This window comes from Pleurodeles waltl, chromosome 5 (assembly GCF_031143425.1).
Source record: "Pleurodeles waltl isolate 20211129_DDA chromosome 5, aPleWal1.hap1.20221129, whole genome shotgun sequence".
Taxonomy (NCBI): domain Eukaryota; kingdom Metazoa; phylum Chordata; class Amphibia; order Caudata; family Salamandridae; genus Pleurodeles; species Pleurodeles waltl.
Genome location: NC_090444.1, coordinates 1,854,405,782 through 1,854,423,314, shown reverse-complemented (window position 1 = coordinate 1,854,423,314; position 17,533 = coordinate 1,854,405,782). Strand labels below are relative to the sequence as shown.

Here is a 17,533-nt window from a genome sequence, read left to right as displayed (position 1 = left end):
TCTCATTATCTTCTCCGGCCTTGCCGCCAAAAGTGGGGGCCTGGCCGGAGGGGGCGGGCAACTCCACTAGCTGGAGTGTCCTGCTGGGTTGGCACAAAGGAGGTGAGCCTTTGAGGCTCACCGCCAGGTGTGACAATTCCTGCCTGGGGGAGGTGTTAGCATCTCCACCCAGTGCAGGCTTTGTTACTGGCCTCAGAGTGACAAAGGCACTCTCCCCATGGGGCCAGCAACATGTCTCGGTTTGTGGCAGGCTGCTAAAACTAGTCAGCCTACACAGATAGTCGGTTAAGTTTCAGGGGGCACCTCTAAGGTGCCCTCTGGGGTGTATTTTACAATAAAATGTACACTGGCATCAGTGTGCATTTATTGTGCTGAGAAGTTTGATACCAAACTTCCCAGTTTTCAGTGTAGCCATTATGGTGCTGTGGAGTTCGTGTAAAACAGACTCCCAGACCATATACTCTTATGGCTACCCTGCACTTACAATGTCTAAGGTTTTGTTTAGACACTGTAGGGGCACAGTGCTCATGCACTGGTACCCTCACCTATGGTATAGTGCACCCTGCCTTAGGGCTGTAAGGCCTGCTAGAGGGGTGTCTTACCTATACTGCATAGGCAGTGAGAGGCTGGCATGGCACCCTGAGGGGAGTGCCATGTCGACTTACTCATTTTGTTCTCACTAGCACACACAGGCTTGTAAGCAGTGTGTCTGTGCTGAGTGAGGGGTCTCTAGGGTGGCATAAGACATGCTGCAGCCCTTAGAGACCTTCCTTGGCATCAGGGCCCTTGGTACTAGAAGTACCAGTTACAAGGGACTTAACTGAATGCCAGGGTGTGCCAATTGTGGATACAATGGTACATTTTAGGTGAAGGAACACTGGTGCTGGGGCCTGGTTAGCAGGGTCCCAGCACACTTCTCAGTCAAGTCAGCATCAGTATCAGGCAAAAAGTGGGGGGTAACTGCAACAGGGAGCCATTTCTTTACACAAGCCCCCCCCAGCCCACAGGCCAGGAGACTCAGCCAACGCTGGAAGAGTCTTCCTAGTCTGTCAGGCGAGGAAGAGTAGAGGAAATGGCTGGTTTGTTGCAGGGCCTACTCTGCCTTACATCCTCCTGTTCAGGTCATTCCCTCTGGGGAACTGACCCACTTCCACAGTGATAGGACCTAGTCTGAACTGCCTCTTGTCTGTGCTTTTTATGTCTTCACCCATTCTCTCTATTTTGAGGTCAGAGGTATCCACCTCTGCTAATCTTATCTTAGCCAGGGTCACCCCTAGCTTACCCAAAGAGGTTACCCAGAGCTGGAGTAACCCCACCATGACCAACAGGGTCAGGGGGCCTAACTTGTTATTTGGCATGGGGTCAGACCACCATGCCAAGGATAGTGCAGCCATAAAGGCTAACACCCAGCAGAGGCCACTGACAGCTGTCAGTGCCCAGAACCACACCTTTAGCTCTTCACCTAAAAGGGAAGGGGCTAAGTTACAGGCTTCTTTGGGTTCAGGTTGCCTGTCTGCTGTATTAGAGTGGGGGGTTACCACATCTTGTAGTAAACACCCTCCTTCCACTCTTTCTTCTGTTAGCTGAGGAGCCACCCACTCAGGTTTAACAGTTGCCTGACTAGCCAGGACTTCTTGTGGGTCAGGTTGGACTTTATCAGGGCCATTTTTGGAGTTCTCCCCTACTGGAGCAGAATCTCCTTGGCTTGCTGTAACCTTGGCTAAAGGTTGTCCACCCTTCCTACTCTGTTTTCTTTTCTTCTTCTTCTGGGGTCTGCTTGCATTTACTGCAGAGGCAGGCACTCCAGAATCCTTGGGAGAGGACTGGCCCTGGACCAGTTCTTCTCTTAGGCTCTGACTAACCTCTGGGTAGTCATTTCCAAGGAGACAATCAAGGGGGAGGTCTGTACTGACTACTACCCTTCTCCAGCTAAGAGTGCCACCCACTTCTATGGGCACTAAAGCCACAGGCCTCTTAGTGACCCTGTCTAGGCTAACTCTTACCCTGGCAGTCTCACCTGGGATGTACTGGTTTGAGAGCACCAGCCTGTCATGCACAATAGTGTGACTGGCACAAGTGTCCCTCAGGGCAGTGGTTGGGATTCCATTCACCAGTAGGTGGTGGAAGTGTCTACTTCCCTCTGGAATCTCCAACTCACCTGTTGGGCCCTGTTTCCAGTTGAAGGCTAGGAAGACCTCCTCATCTGAGGAGTCATCTCCCATGGCTACACTGGTTACCCCTGGAATTTTGTTCTGGGGTTTGTTTTTGGGACAAGAAGTGTCCTTGGTGTGGTGCCCAGACTGTTTACAGTTGTGGCACCATGCCTTAGTGGCATCCCAGTTCTTACCCTGGTACCCACCTTTGTTTTGGGTTGTGTCTTGGGGCCCACCCACCTGTTCGGGTTTTTGGGGGCCTACAGAGGACTCTTTTTCTTTGTTTCTAGTGTCACCCACTTTCTCCTGGGGAGTTTTTGTAACCCCTTTCTTTTGGTCACCCCCAGTGGAAGTTTTGGTTACCCTAGTCTTGACCCAGTGGTCTGCCTTCTTTCCCAATTCTTGGGGAGAAATTGGACCTAGGTCTACCAGATACTGATGCAACTTTTCATTGAAGCAGTTACTTAAAATGTGTTCTTTCATAAACAAATTATAAAGCCCAACATAGTCACACACTTCATTTCCAGTTAACCAACCATCTAGTGTTTTTACTGAGTAGTCTACAAAATCAACCCAGGTCTGGCTCGAGGATTTTTGAGCCCCCCTGAACCTAATTCTATACTCCTCAGTGGAGAATCCAAAGCCCTCAATCAGGGTACCCTTCATGAGGTCATAAGATTCTGCATCTTTTCCAGAGAGTGTGAGGAGTCTATCCCTACACTTTCCAGTGAACATTTCCCAAAGGAGAGCACCCCAGTGAGATCTGTTCACTTTTCTGGTTACACAAGCCCTCTCAAAAGCTGTGAACCATTTGGTGATGTCATCACCATCTTCATATTTTGTTACAATCCCTTTGGGGATTTTTAGGATGTCAGGAGAATCTCTGACCCTATTTAAGTTGCTGCCACCATTGATGGGACCTAGGCCCATCTCTTTTCTTTCCCTTTCTATGGCTAGGAGCTGCTTTTCCAAAGCCAATCTTTTGGCCATCCTGGCTAACTGGATGTCCTCTTCACTGGGGTTATCCTCAGTGATTTCAGAGGTGTTGGTCTCTCCTGTGAGGGAACCAGCATCTCTGACTATTATTTTTGGAGTCAGGGTTTGAGGGACCCTGTTCTCCCTAGATAGGACTGGTAGGGGGGAATTGTCCTCCAAGTCACTATCCTCTTCCTCTGAGTTGCCACCCTCAGAGGGGTTGGCCTTTTCAAACTCTGCCAAAAGCTCCTGGAGCTGTATTTTGGTAGGTTTGGGGCCCATCGTTATTTTCTTTAGTTTACAGAGTGACCTTAGCTCTCTCATCTGTAGATGGAGGTAAGGTGTGGTGTCGAGTTCCACCACATTCACATCTGTGCTAGACATTTTGCTTCTAAAAGTTGGAATACTTTTTAAGAATCTATAACTGGTTCTAGAATCTAATTCAAACTTTTACAAACTTTTAAACTCTAAAAGAAATGCTAAACAGGATCTAACACAAGGCCCTAGCAGGTCTTTTAAGAATTTAGAAAACTTTTCAAATTGCAAAAATCAATTTCTAATGACAATTTTGGAATTTGTCGTGTGATCAAGTATTGGCTGAGTAGTCCAGCAAATGCAAAGTCTTGTACCCCACCGCTGATCCACCAATGTAGGAAGTTGGCTCTGTATGTGCTATTTCAAAGTAAGGAATAGCATGCACAGAGTCCAAGGGTTCCCCTTAGAGGTAAAATAGTGGTAAAAATAGATAATACTAATGCTCTATTTTGTGGTAGTGTGGTCGAGCAGTAGGCTTATCCAAGGAGTAGTGTTAAGCATTTGTTGTACATACACATAGACAATAAATGAGGTACACACACTCAGAGACAAATCCAGCCAATAGGTTTTTGTATAGAAAAATATCTTTTCTTAGTTTATTTTAAGAACCACAGGTTCAAATTCTACATGTAATAGCTCATTCGAAAGGTATTGCAGGTAAGTACTTTAGGAACTTCAAATCATCAAAATTGCATGTATACTTTTCAAGTTATTGACAAATAGCTGTTTTAAAAGTGGACACTTAGTGCAATTTTCACAGTTCCTGGGGGAGGTAAGTTTTTGTTAGTTTTACCAGGTAAGTAGGACACTTACAGGGTTCAGTTCTTGGTCCAAGGTAGCCCACCGTTGGGGGTTCAGAGCAACCCCAAAGTCACCACACCAGCAGCTCAGGGCCGGTCAGGTGCAGAGTTCCAAGTGGTGCCCAAAACACATAGGCTAGAATGGAGAGAAGGGGGTGCCCCGGTTCCGGTCTGCTTGCAGGTAAGTACCCGCGTCTTCGGAGGGCAGACCAGGGGGGTTTTGTAGGGCACCGGGGGGGACACGAGTCCACACAGAAATTTCACCCTCAGCGGCGCGGGGGCGGCCGGGTGCAGTGTAGAAACAAGCGTCGGGTTCGCAGTGTTAGTCTATGAGAGATCTCGGGATCTCTTCAGCGCTGCAGGCAGGCAAGGGGGGGGTTCCTCGGGGAAACCTCCACTTGGGCAAGGGAGAGGGACTCCTGGGGGTCACTTCTCCAGTGAAAGTCCGGTCCTTCAGGTCCTGGGGGCTGCGGGTGCAGGGTCTCTCCCAGGCGTCGGGACTTTAGGTTCAAAGAGTCGCGGTCAGGGGAAGCCTCGGGATTCCCTCTGCAGGCGGCGCTGTGGGGGGCTCAGGGGGGACAGGTTTTGGTACTCACAGTATCAGAGTAGTCCTGGGGTCCCTCCTGAGGTGTCGGGTCTCCACCAGCCGAGTCGGGGTCGCCGGGTGCAGTGTTGCAAGTCTCACGCTTCTTGCGGGGAGCTTGCAGGGTTCTTTAAAGCTGCTGGAAACAAAGTTGCAGCTTTTCTTGGAGCAGGTCCGCTGTCCTCGGGAGTTTCTTGTCTTTTCGAAGCAGGGGCAGTCCTCAGAGGATGTCGAGGTCGCTGGTCCCTTCGGAAGGCGTCGCTGGAGCAGGATCTTTGGAAGGCAGGAGACAGGCCGGTGAGTTTCTGGAGCCAAGGCAGTTGTCGTCTTCTGGTCTTCCGCTGCAGGGGTTTTCAGCTGGGCAGTCCTTCTTCTTGTTGCAGGAATCTAATTTTCTAGGGTTCAGGGTAGCCCTTAAATACTAAATTTAAGGGCGTGTTTTAGGTCTGGGGGGTTAGTAGCCAATGGCTACTAGCCCTGAGGGTGGGTACACCCTCTTTGTGCCTCCTCCCAAGGGGAGGGGGTCACAACCCTAACCCTATTGGGGGAATCCTCCATCTGCAAGATGGAGGATTTCTAAAAGTTAGAGTCACTTCAGCTCAGGACACCTTAAGGGCTGTCCTGACTGGCCAGTGACTCCTCCTTGTTTTTCTCATTATCTTCTCCGGCCTTGCCGCCAAAAGTGGGGGCCTGGCCGGAGGGGGCGGGCAACTCCACTAGCTGGAGTGTCCTGCTGGGTTGGCACAAAGGAGGTGAGCCTTTGAGGCTCACCGCCAGGTGTGACAATTCCTGCCTGGGGGAGGTGTTAGCATCTCCACCCAGTGCAGGCTTTGTTACTGGCCTCAGAGTGACAAAGGCACTCTCCCCATGGGGCCAGCAACATGTCTCGGTTTGTGGCAGGCTGCTAAAACTAGTCAGCCTACACAGATAGTCGGTTAAGTTTCAGGGGGCACCTCTAAGGTGCCCTCTGGGGTGTATTTTACAATAAAATGTACACTGGCATCAGTGTGCATTTATTGTGCTGAGAAGTTTGATACCAAACTTCCCAGTTTTCAGTGTAGCCATTATGGTGCTGTGGAGTTCGTGTAAAACAGACTCCCAGACCATATACTCTTATGGCTACCCTGCACTTACAATGTCTAAGGTTTTGTTTAGACACTGTAGGGGCACAGTGCTCATGCACTGGTACCCTCACCTATGGTATAGTGCACCCTGCCTTAGGGCTGTAAGGCCTGCTAGAGGGGTGTCTTACCTATACTGCATAGGCAGTGAGAGGCTGGCATGGCACCCTGAGGGGAGTGCCATGTCGACTTACTCATTTTGTTCTCACTAGCACACACAGGCTTGTAAGCAGTGTGTCTGTGCTGAGTGAGGGGTCTCTAGGGTGGCATAAGACATGCTGCAGCCCTTAGAGACCTTCCTTGGCATCAGGGCCCTTGGTACTAGAAGTACCAGTTACAAGGGACTTAACTGAATGCCAGGGTGTGCCAATTGTGGATACAATGGTACATTTTAGGTGAAGGAACACTGGTGCTGGGGCCTGGTTAGCAGGGTCCCAGCACACTTCTCAGTCAAGTCAGCATCAGTATCAGGCAAAAAGTGGGGGGTAACTGCAACAGGGAGCCATTTCTTTACAGTCTCCCAAGAAGTAACCCATATATTCCATCTCCAGTCTTTGCAGGAGCCCTCCTCTTTAGTGAAGAGTGGATATTTATTTTTAGATATTTTGTTAGAAATTAAATTGTGTTTAGTATTATTTATAACTATTTTCAATCATTTATTTCAACATAGTTTCAACAAGGCTTTCTTTTATGTCCTTGTGTCTATTATTTTTTGTTGGAGGGTGTTGCAGTATCAGGCTTTGGCCATGTGTGGTGCTGGTCTTACTAATGGTGCTTTCTGGCAGTAGTAACTTACGCTCATAAATGTGGCTCCACCCCCTTTTCCGGGGGTGATTTGCGCTGGGATTTTTTGACTGTCCAAAACTTACATGCGCAAGTTCATATTTGCAATTTTGTAAAATCACAACTGTAAGTGTAAACTTACACATGTAAACTACTTACAAGTGTAAGTTACCTTTATGAATAGCCCTGGGAGCTCCATGGTGCATATGAATAATTTGGTCTGTTATATGTTCTTACACTTGTTTGAGTGTATTCATATATCCCACCTCTGGTGATGTCGGATTCTTGTTTTTAATTTAAATTATATATTAACTAAGTTACATTAATTATCTTGCTTCTTTTAATTTTTCTTTACATTCAGCCTGTTTTTCTTACTTTATATTTTTACTACAGGTTGTCTCAATTGTGACACAATACTATTCAGTGTAGGTGTTATTTAATCTGTCATGGTGATACAGTTTATGTTACTTTGCTATTACTGACAACTTATATTCATGCTATCTTCTAATTATAATAAATATCTTCAAACAAAAAGTACTTATAGGAAATCTTGTGCACTTACTATTGGTACAGCAATAGGTTCACACATCTCATAATGCATTTAATCTTATAAAATACTAGTTCACGTTTACACTGCTATGCAATAGTACACTGGTTAATTATAGGATTATTAATCATGGGGGGGGCTTGTATGTGATTTTTAGATTTGCTATAGTATAATACCTTTCAACATTTGAGGCCACCAGACTTTATTTTAACTTCACACCCACATAGAAAGTCTATTTTTAAAATGCTGAAAGCTTTATCTAGCCAGGTAAAGGTGTGTGCCTGGAGATCTGTGCTTCAGAAGTTGTTTACTTTGTGAGTACACCTGGGAGAGCTCCAAGTACAGAAGCCTCTGTGAGGTGGATCACACGTCATTCGCCCTTCAAAGACATTTCAAAACAATTATATACCTGGAAGGATCTTTGCGAGACTCAATTTTCTATTTGTAATTCTTTATATATATTTGTTATGTAAATCCCGCAACAAGATAGATGGATAAAAGGAAGAGGTTTGTTGTTGCCTTCTTTATATGCTTTGTAGATGTTCAGGGTTCTTTCATGTATGGGGTTTTATAGCATTTGCATTAAAATCAAACTCAAGCCACACTGCACCTCCTTCATATTCTCTGCAGGAGAGCTCTCCACATCTCTCTTCATCTGGCTAGGCCTGTTGGCAAAGAATGACATTTTCTAGCTTTTGGCCAATGACAAAGCCTTTCATACTGTCTGTGTCTTTGATTATTTTGGTGTAGAGGCCCACAGGCAATACAAAAGGCAAAAAGGACTAAAGGACAACCCTCTTTAGTCTGATTACTCATCTTCTGGACCATACATTTTTGCGACAATCTCTAAAGTTTGCTTTCAAACTTTATCAGCCTTCTAACACCATTTGAAGTTTGGCCGCATCCTGGTTGATTGTGAATCGGGCCAGTCATTTCCCACCCCACTCAATTAGGTGCCTTCTCCACATCCAAGGACAGGTGTGAGCAGGGGTTATCCCATATATGTTTCCAAAGGGATGCACTGGAACTGTCTTCTCACTGTGCCTTTTAAGAAAGAGAAATGGGAGAGAAGCTAGACAGATACACAGGATGGCAAGTTGTGGTCTGAGCGACCTTTCCAGCATCAGTCCCATGATGGTCTCTTGACTCCCCTAAGAGATCTGGTTGCAGTTTCTGTTTGGTGAATACATTCTCCAGAAGATAGGGATTTTGTTTTCCAAAATCAGCCTTCTGTCTGTGAGACAACAGCAGTGATTGGCTCTTAAAGCTGGTGACTGCAGAAAGTCTGTGTGGATGGAGGTCCTCATCATGGGCTCAGAGGTGCCCGGTAGCCAAACCAACTGGTCACACAACTCAAGTTAACCAGTTGTAGCTGCTATTTTACTGTCAAAAGATTTACTAATCCTGGGCTTGAAGGTCAGCTAGGCTAGACCTATGCACCTTCTTCCAGGGGCCATCCACTTTCATCTGGGACTCTGCACGCTAGGGTTACCCTAGTATTATCCTGAATACTCGGATGTCCCTTGCAATGTACATCCGCACGGTGGGGCGCCAAAGAGGGACTATAGAAAATAACGCCTTCACTCCGAGATCAAAGTGAGATCCATCAAGCTGCAGAACTGAGGGCCTGATTTAGAAGTGGGCGGAGACGATGCTCTGCCACAGCGGTGATGAACATCCCATCCACTGAAATCTAAATCCCACAGAAGATAATGGGATTTAGATTTCAGCGGACGGGATATCCATCACCACTGAGTTCTAAATCAGGCCCTGAGTGTTTGCCAACCACAATGAGGTGAAGATACTGTTCCCGCTGTGGCATGAGTCCATTGCCAACCTGGGGATGGCTCTAACCGGAGCTAGAACAAGAAACATGCAAAACTAAACTGCTGTAAACTGGATAACGTGCACAGTTTGCATATCTGTTCAAAAAAGTGCCTCGCTTTGAGATGTGTCTTATTGTTCTGTGTGAGCAGTATGTCTGAGCTGTGCGCGGATGCAGCAATAATGCAAAACAGTGGTTTCCAACCTGTGGTCCACGGACCCCAGGGCGTCCGCAAAGCCTTCTCAGACTGCTAAGAAAATTCCTATTAATAAAGCGTAAATAAATAAAGTGGCTAAATGTACAATTGAAAATTATAAAATATACAGTAAATATGAAGGAGCTTGAATTTGGAGGCTACAAATTAAATTGGTATTCTCCGATTGATTCGTGGGAGCAGTGCAGGAGCATCAAACAGAATATAGTGTGGACGATGTGTGGCTTCAATTGAATTTAGAAAAGCTTCAACCTTCCTATTAAAATTAAGTTGTTTATTGTTTTTATTTATATTTGTTTGCAAGCTAAATAAAATGTGCTATCATTTGTGTATGTGTTTTATGAATGTTTATTTCTGTATTTCTGTGAATTGCTTTGCAGTTCAAATCATTAATAATGTTTAGGCCGGGTCCCTGGCTTCCAGTAGTGACTCAATGAGGGCTCCCCTGAGTCTCACAATAAATCAGTGGGGGTTCCTGATTTCCATTGATGATAAAGTGGGGGTTCACAGAACTCAAAAGGCTGAGAACCACTGATGTAGAATATATGGAACTAGTGTTCTGTAAGTGACTCAGGCCTTCAGCAGCTGGTGGAGTTTGTTACTTAGCCCCATGGATGCTTTTTACCTGTAAACTGAAACAGGAAGAGAAAAGTAACTTGTGTTTGCATCTGTACACATGGACTTTCTCGAACGTCACATTGGCGACGAGGATGGAATATGAACCCTGGCAAGGGTGGCATATGAAGCCACGCAACCACAACACCGAACTCATAGAGCAAAGGCACATAGAGTGCTCTATAACTCAACACCAACGAAAAGTGACCTAATAAGTAAACATTCACAATAGATTATAGAAAACTTCTAGAAACCTACCTTACACTAAAAGCTTCTTTCTCTGGTCCTTTGTGTTCTCTGGGCTCTGGAACACTTTTAGAGGCAAATCTTTGGCAACAAGTTCCTAGATCGCATTTGTAGTGATTGGAGTTTGTACAAATGATCTGCAACCAAAACAGAACAGAAGTCAATTCACTGTGAATAATTGTTAGATGAGTCCACTGAAAGATTCATTTTGTGAGGTACCTGGAGCTCCAATCTCACACATTCTTAATAATTTTGAGTGTCTACCTTCATATAAACTCTACATCATTTAAGTTGAAGTTGACCATTATTCTAGTGCCTAGACACTGTAGAATAAGCCTATAAGAGGAACCCAAGGCTTTCCAGTAAACTTCAAAAGAGTTTTGCTTGGGTTACAGCCAAATTACGTCAGCTAGCAACCTCCAGCTTTGGATCACCTTAACTCCTGTTACATCTGAACCTCAACCAACCAGAACCATGAGTTCAGGGCAGTCTAAGAAAGCATGGACTAACTAGCTTGGCCTGGCTCATGAGCAGTCAAGTTTCACACATGAATCCTGATGGTTCTGACAATTGAAAAGAACGACTTTTGTCCTAACCTTTAAGTAATCATAGCTTTTGCCTCAACCTCCCCTCCCCATAGAAACAAAAAACAAGGAGCGTCCTTGGGGCAGTAAATTTGTTGGTGGGATTGAGATGTTTGGCAGTCTCTAACTCCGCGGCACTGACTCTAGGCCTGATTTAGATATTGGTGGATGGGTTACTGCGCCACAATGGTGACGGATATCCCGTCTGCAGAAATATAAATTCCATTATATTCTATGGAATTTAGATTTTGGCGGACGAGATATTCGTCACACTTGTGATGGAGTAACTTGTCTGCCAATATCTAAATCAGGCCCTCTTTCTTCTGAGACTGCACTTTGCTGAGTGCACGGTTGTGATGATCCCCCCTTAAACCTGACCTGTGTTACGAGTAACCCGCACAGGGTTAGAAGATGTCCGTTTGCCCCTGTGAATTGTTGCATGTAGTGGACAGTTCCAGTCGGTCGAATCGCAGTCAAGATGCCATTGCTTACTATTATCATTCTCTGCAGTGATCTTTGCCAACACTGTTGGTAGCACCATGAGTGGCTCCATTATAATCACACTCAAGGCTGTCTCTCAGTCACTCAGTCACAAGGAGCTAGGGCCTTCTGGTTAGCTTTGTTCATCACCTGTAAGTCTGCAGTGTAAATAAAGACCTATGTCCTTCCTAACCTATAGCTCTGGCTAGACATTTCTCTTCATTGAGTGCAATTTGGTTGTGTCCTACAGTATCTCTGCCCCTCCCCAAGCTCACTTCCTGCATTCTGCCTTCACTCCTTGACCCCATCACCCCATGAGCATCAGAAACTCTGCAGACTGAACAAGAGGGGCTTTTAAAAAGAGGTGTCCTTAGGAAGCTCTGAGCAGCTGCAGATGTACAGGAATTTGTATTAAAACAAAGGATTTCCAGTGAATGCATTGCCTGGCTTCTCACAGCACTAAAGACCATGAGACATCCACGTGTGATTGCCCTTTATCATTCACAGTAATATGGAAAATACTATTTGCAGCTTCAGTTTTTCACAAAACACAAACTACACATGGAAAATACAGACAACAGGAAAAGCAACATGTACCCTGCAATAAGAAGTGAAATGAGGCGCATCCACTCCAGTGTGTCAAGCAGTAGGAGCCTGACAACTCAGGTGTGAAGACAGGGGCCACTCACCCTCAAGGCGATGGGCACAGAGCCACTCACCCTCAAGGCAATGAGCCCATAGCCACTCACCCTCAAGGCAATGAGCCCATAGCCACTCACCCTCAAGGCGATGGGAACAGAGCCACTCACCCTCAAGGCGATGGGCACAGAGCCACTCACCCTCAATGCGATGGGCACAGAGCCACTCACCCTCAATGCAGTGGGCACAGAGCCACTCACCCTCAAGGCAATGGATACAATGCCACTCACCGTCAAGGCAATGGGCCTACAGCCTCAAGGCAATGAGCACATAGCCATTCACCCTCAAGGCAATGGGCCCATATCCTGTCAAGTCAATGGGTACATAACTACACACCCTCAACCCTCAAGGCGATGGGCAGATAGCCATAGCCACTCACTCTCAGGGGGAAAGGGCATAAAGTCACTCAGCCTCAAGGCAATGACACATATCCACTCACCCTCAAGGCAAAAGGCACATAACCACTCACCTTCAAGGCAAAGGGCACAGAGCCACTCACCCTCAAGGCAATGGGCACAGAGCCACTCACCCTCAAGGCAATGGGCACAGAGCCACTCACCCTCAAGGCAATGGGCACATAGCCACTCTAGCCACTCACCCTCAAGGCAGTGAGCACAGAGCCACTCACACTCAAGGCAATGGCACTGTTAGATCTGGCAGCTTTTTGGCGTGTCTCCTCTGTCTTTTTGCTTGCTGACCTCCTGTTTTTATGTGTTACTGGACTCTGTTTTTGCTGGTTTATTGTCTCTGTGCACTTTAACACTGCTGATCAATGCTAAAGTGCAACTGCTCCCTAGGTAAATTATACTGTTGATTGGTTTATCCATAATTGGCATATCTGATTTACTAGTAAGTCCCTAGTAAAGTGCACTAGAGGTGCCCAGGGCATGTACATCAAATGCTTCTAGTGGGCCTGCAGCACTGGTTGTGCCACCCACATTAGTAGCCCTGTGCACATGGCTCATACCTGCCACTGCAGTGTCTGTGTGTGCAGTTTTAAACTGCCAATTCGACCTGGAAAGTGCACCCACTTGCCAGGCCTAAACCTTCCCTTTTACTACATGTAAGGCACCCCTAAGGTAAGCCCTAGGTAGCCCCACGGTCAGGATGCAGTGTATATACTGTATAGATAGGACATGTACTGGTGTGTTTTACATGTCCGAACAGTGAAATACTGCCAAATTCGTGTTTCAGTGTTGACAGGCCTATCTCCCTCATAGGCTAACATGGGGGCTGCCTTTAAATATCCTTAAAGTGTAGATTGCCTTTCAGGGCAGATAGAAATTTGGAGTTTGAGGTCTCTGAACTCACAATTTAAAAATACATATTTTAGTAAAGTTGGTTTTGAGATTGTGGGGGTCATTTCAACCCTGGCGGTCGGAGACCGCCAGGGCTAAAGTGGCGTCCTTATCGCCAACAGGATGGCAGTACGGAGACCCATATTTCGACCGCGGCGGGAGCACCGCGGTCGCACCGCCGGGGCCGGCGGTTTCCCGCCGTTTTAGCCCCGGCGGTGATAACCCGCCAGGGCACCGCTGCAAGCAGCGCTGCCCTGAGGATTATGACTCACCTACCGCCAGCCTGTTTCTGGTGGTTTGCACCACCATGAAGAGGCTGGCGGTAAGGGGAGTCCTGGGGCCCCCTAACAGGGCCCCGTGCAGCTTTTCACTGTCTGCATAGCAGACAGTGAAAAGCGTGATGGGTGCAACTGCACCCGTCGCACGGCCGCAACACCGCCGGCTCCATTAGGAGCCAGCTCCTATGTTGCGGCCGCATCCCCGCTGGGCCGGCGGGCGTAAACTAGGTTAGCGCCCGCCGGCCCAGCGGGGATGTCGTAATGGGGACTGAGGGAGTGCGGCTGCATTGGCGGCCGCACGGCGGTTACAGCTTGGTGGGCGGTATTAGCCTCCCGCCAATGTTGTAATGACCCCCTGTGTGTTTGAAAATGCCACTTTTAGAAAGTAGGTATTTTCTTGCTTGAACCATTCTGTGACTCTGCCTGTTTGTGGATTCCCCGTCTGGGTCAGTTTGACAGTTGGGCTGTTCACACCTCTTCTCTAGACAGTGACACAAAAGGGAGCTGGGGTGTAGCCTGCATATCCTGATGAGCCATCTGAGCTAGAGGGGAGGGAGGAGTGGTTGTTCACACAATGCAGTCTCCGACCCTATGGTGTGCGTCTGGGGCCTGGCCTGGACAAGGAAGGATCTTGCAAACACTTGAGACTTTGCTTTGAAGTTTGCCAACTTCAAAGGCAGAACAGGGTATAAGAAGAAAACCCAAACCTTTAGAATCTTTCTGGAATCAAGAGGAACCTCTGCAAGGAGAAGAGCTGAAGAGCTGGAGGAGGAGTACTGTCCCTTTGCTGGGCTGCTTTGCTGGATTGCCCTTAAGTTGCTGCTTCGAGCAAAGGGTGGACTTTGCTGTGTGTCCTGCTTGAAAAAATTCTCCAATGGCTTGGAGTAGAGCTTGCGTCCTGTTGGAAGTCTCAGGGACACCTGAGTTCAGTTTACTCGACCTGCAGCACTGGGAACTGTGTGTTTTGTGCTGTTCAAGACGAGAAACCACTGCGACGCTGCCAACGACGCCGCTGACCTGCACCGTGAGCTGCTGAGGCCTTACAGAGCCGCACTGCCCCGCTTCACACTGCGACACTGGTCTCACCGACACTGCTATCGGACTACTTCACTGAGCCGCTGCTCGCACCACGACCTGTGGGCCCCACACTCTGGCATCGCCTACTCACACGGCAGCCTGGGCATCCTCGACGACGACGCTCCTGCTGACACTGGTGCCGCTGCCTGCACCGTGGCCTGTGGACACCGCTCGTGATGTACACAAAGCACCGTCCTGTCCCTCATTGCAGCCCCAGTCCACCAACGCCAGCATCATCCACTCCAGTGTCGTTACCAGGCATCCTGCCCGCACCGTGGCCTGTGGACACCACTTGTGATGGTCACGAAGCACCGCCCGTCCCGCACCACTGGCTTGGGCCTACCGACAACAGCGCTTCAGCAATGACGACGACGCTGCCTGCATCGGGACCTGGTGACTCCGCACATCAGACTGCCCCGCATCACACCGCAGCACTGGTCTCACCGGCGCCGCTGCACGCCGTCACCGAGCCGATGCCTGCACCATGACGAGTGGGCACCCCACATCGCATCGTCCCACTTCGCACTGCACCCCCGACGCCATCCATGCCAGCGCTCCTGACTTCATCAGCCTGGAGTTCGATCCACAACACGTGTGACTTCAAGGGCCCGATGACCCACACACCGACTCCGTAGTTTGCCCGCGATGCCGCGGCCGGCCTGAACTGTTGGTTCTGTTGATCATGACGCCTTGATAGCCCCAGGTGGAGCTATCGACTTCAAGGAACTGTATTTTTGAGCAAATCTTGCAGAACTCATATATCTATTACTGTATGGTGGATTTTTAGCATATTTGGTCTTGTCTTCTATAGATAAATATTGGCTATTTTTCTAAAACTAGTGTGGTATCCTTTTGTAGTGTTTTCATTTATTACTGTGTGTTATGTGTAAATGCTTTACACATTTCCTCTGAGATAAGCCTGACTGCTGGTGCCAAGCTACCAAGGGGGTGAGCAGGGGTTATCTGAGCGGGTATCTCCCTTATCCTGACTAGAGTGAGGGTCCCTACATGGACTGGGTTCAAACTGACTGCCAACTAGAGACCCCATTTCCAACAGGCACGTAGCTGATCACCCTCAAGACAAAGGGAACATAACCACTCAGTCTCAAGGAAATTGACACAAAGCTACTCACCCTCAAGGCGATGGACACATAGCCTCTCAACCTCAAGGCAATGGGCACATAGCCACTCACCCTCAAGGCGATAGGCACATAGCTACTCAGCCTCGAGGCAATGGGCACAGAGCCACTCACCCTCAAGGCAATGGACAGAAAGCCACTCACTCTCAAGGCAATGAGAACAGAGCCACTCATCCTCAAGGCAATGGCATGTAGCTGATCACCCTCAAGGCAAAGGGCACATATCCACTCAGTCTCAAGGAAATTGACACATAGCTACTCACTCTCAAGGCGATGGGCATATAGCCTCTCAGCCTCAAGGCAATAGGCACATAGCCACTCACCCTCAAGGCGATGGGCACATAGCTACTCAGCCTCAAGGAAATTAGCACATTTCCACTTGCCCTCAAGGCGATGGGTACCTAGCCTCTCACCCTCAAGGTGATGGACGCATAGCCTCTCACCCTCAAGGCAATGAGAGCAGAGCCTCTCACCCTCAAGGCAATGAGCACTGAACCTCTCACCCTCAAGGCAATGAACACAAACCCTCTCACCCTCAAGGCAATGAGAACAGAGCCTCTCACCCTCAAGGCAAAGAGCACAGAACCTCTCACCCTCAAGGCAATGAGCACAAAGCCTCTCACCCTCAAGGCAATGAGCACAGAGCCTCTCAGGCTCAAGGAAATGGGCACACAGCCACTCAACCTCAAAGCAACGGACACAGAACCACTCCCCCACGAGGCAATGAGCACAGAGACACTCACCCTCAAGGCAATGGACAGAAAGCCACTCACCCTCTAGGCAATGGGCACATAGCCACTCACCCTCAAGGCAATGGCATGTACCTGATCACCCTCAAAGCGATGGGCACATGGCTACTCACCCTCAAAGAAATGAGCACGTAGCCACTCACCCTCAAGGCAATGAACACAAAGCCTCTCACCCTCAAGGCAATGAGAACAGAGCCTCTCACCCTCAAGGCAATGAGCACAGAACCTCTCACCCTCAAGGCTATGAGCACAAAGCCTCTCACCCTTAAGGCAATGAGCACGGAGCCTCTCAGACTCAAGGAAATGGGCACACAGCCACAGCCACTCATCCTCAAAGCAATGGGCACAGAGCCACTCACCCTCAAGGCAATGAGCACAGAGCCACTCACCTTCAAGGCGGTGGACACAGAGCCACTCAGACTCAAGGTAATGGGCCCATAGCCATTCTGTCTCAAGGCATTGGGCCACTCGCCCTAAAGGCAATGAGCACAGAGCCACTCACCCTCAAGGAAATGGGCACAGAGCTGATCATCCCCTCAAGGCAATGGGTACAGAGCCACTCACCCTCAAGGCAATGAGCACAGAGCCACTCACCCTCAAGGCAATGAGCACAGAGCACAGAGCCGCTCACCCTCAAGGAGATGAGCACAGAGCCACTCACCCTCAAGGCAATGGGCACAGTGCCACTCACCCTCAAGACGATGGGCACAGAGCCGCTCACCCTCAAGGAGATGAGCACAGAGCCACTCACCCTCAAGGTGATGGGCACAGAGCCGCTCACCCTCAAGGCAATGAGCACAGAGCCAGTCACCCTCAAGGCAATGAGCACAGAGCCACTCAGGCACAAGGCACTTGACCCATAGCCACTCAAGGTGAAAAGATGTACATCTCACCCCATAATAGTCACTCCTGAAAGTGAAAGCCCTGGTGTCTCCTCCCACATTCTCTCAGAGTAACAAGCTTTTACATGTATGAGCCATGCCTCGTCTTATCTGTGATGCTGGTCTGTACTGAGCTCTCTCTCTGAAGTGAATGGTTTCAGGGCGCTGCTT

General features: G+C 48.4%; 1 protein-coding gene across 1 annotated transcript in view; it reads right to left on the bottom strand.

Moving 5' to 3' along the window:
• The window catches only part of SLC29A1 (solute carrier family 29 member 1 (Augustine blood group)), a 1,001,910-nt gene that overhangs the window by 374,291 nt on the left and 610,086 nt on the right, over window positions 1–17,533 (bottom strand). Inside the window, exon 2 of the mRNA XM_069236365.1 lies at window positions 10,190–10,314. The gene's annotated coding sequence lies outside the window, so the exon portion shown is untranslated. The remainder of the gene's footprint in view (window positions 1–10,189; window positions 10,315–17,533) is intronic.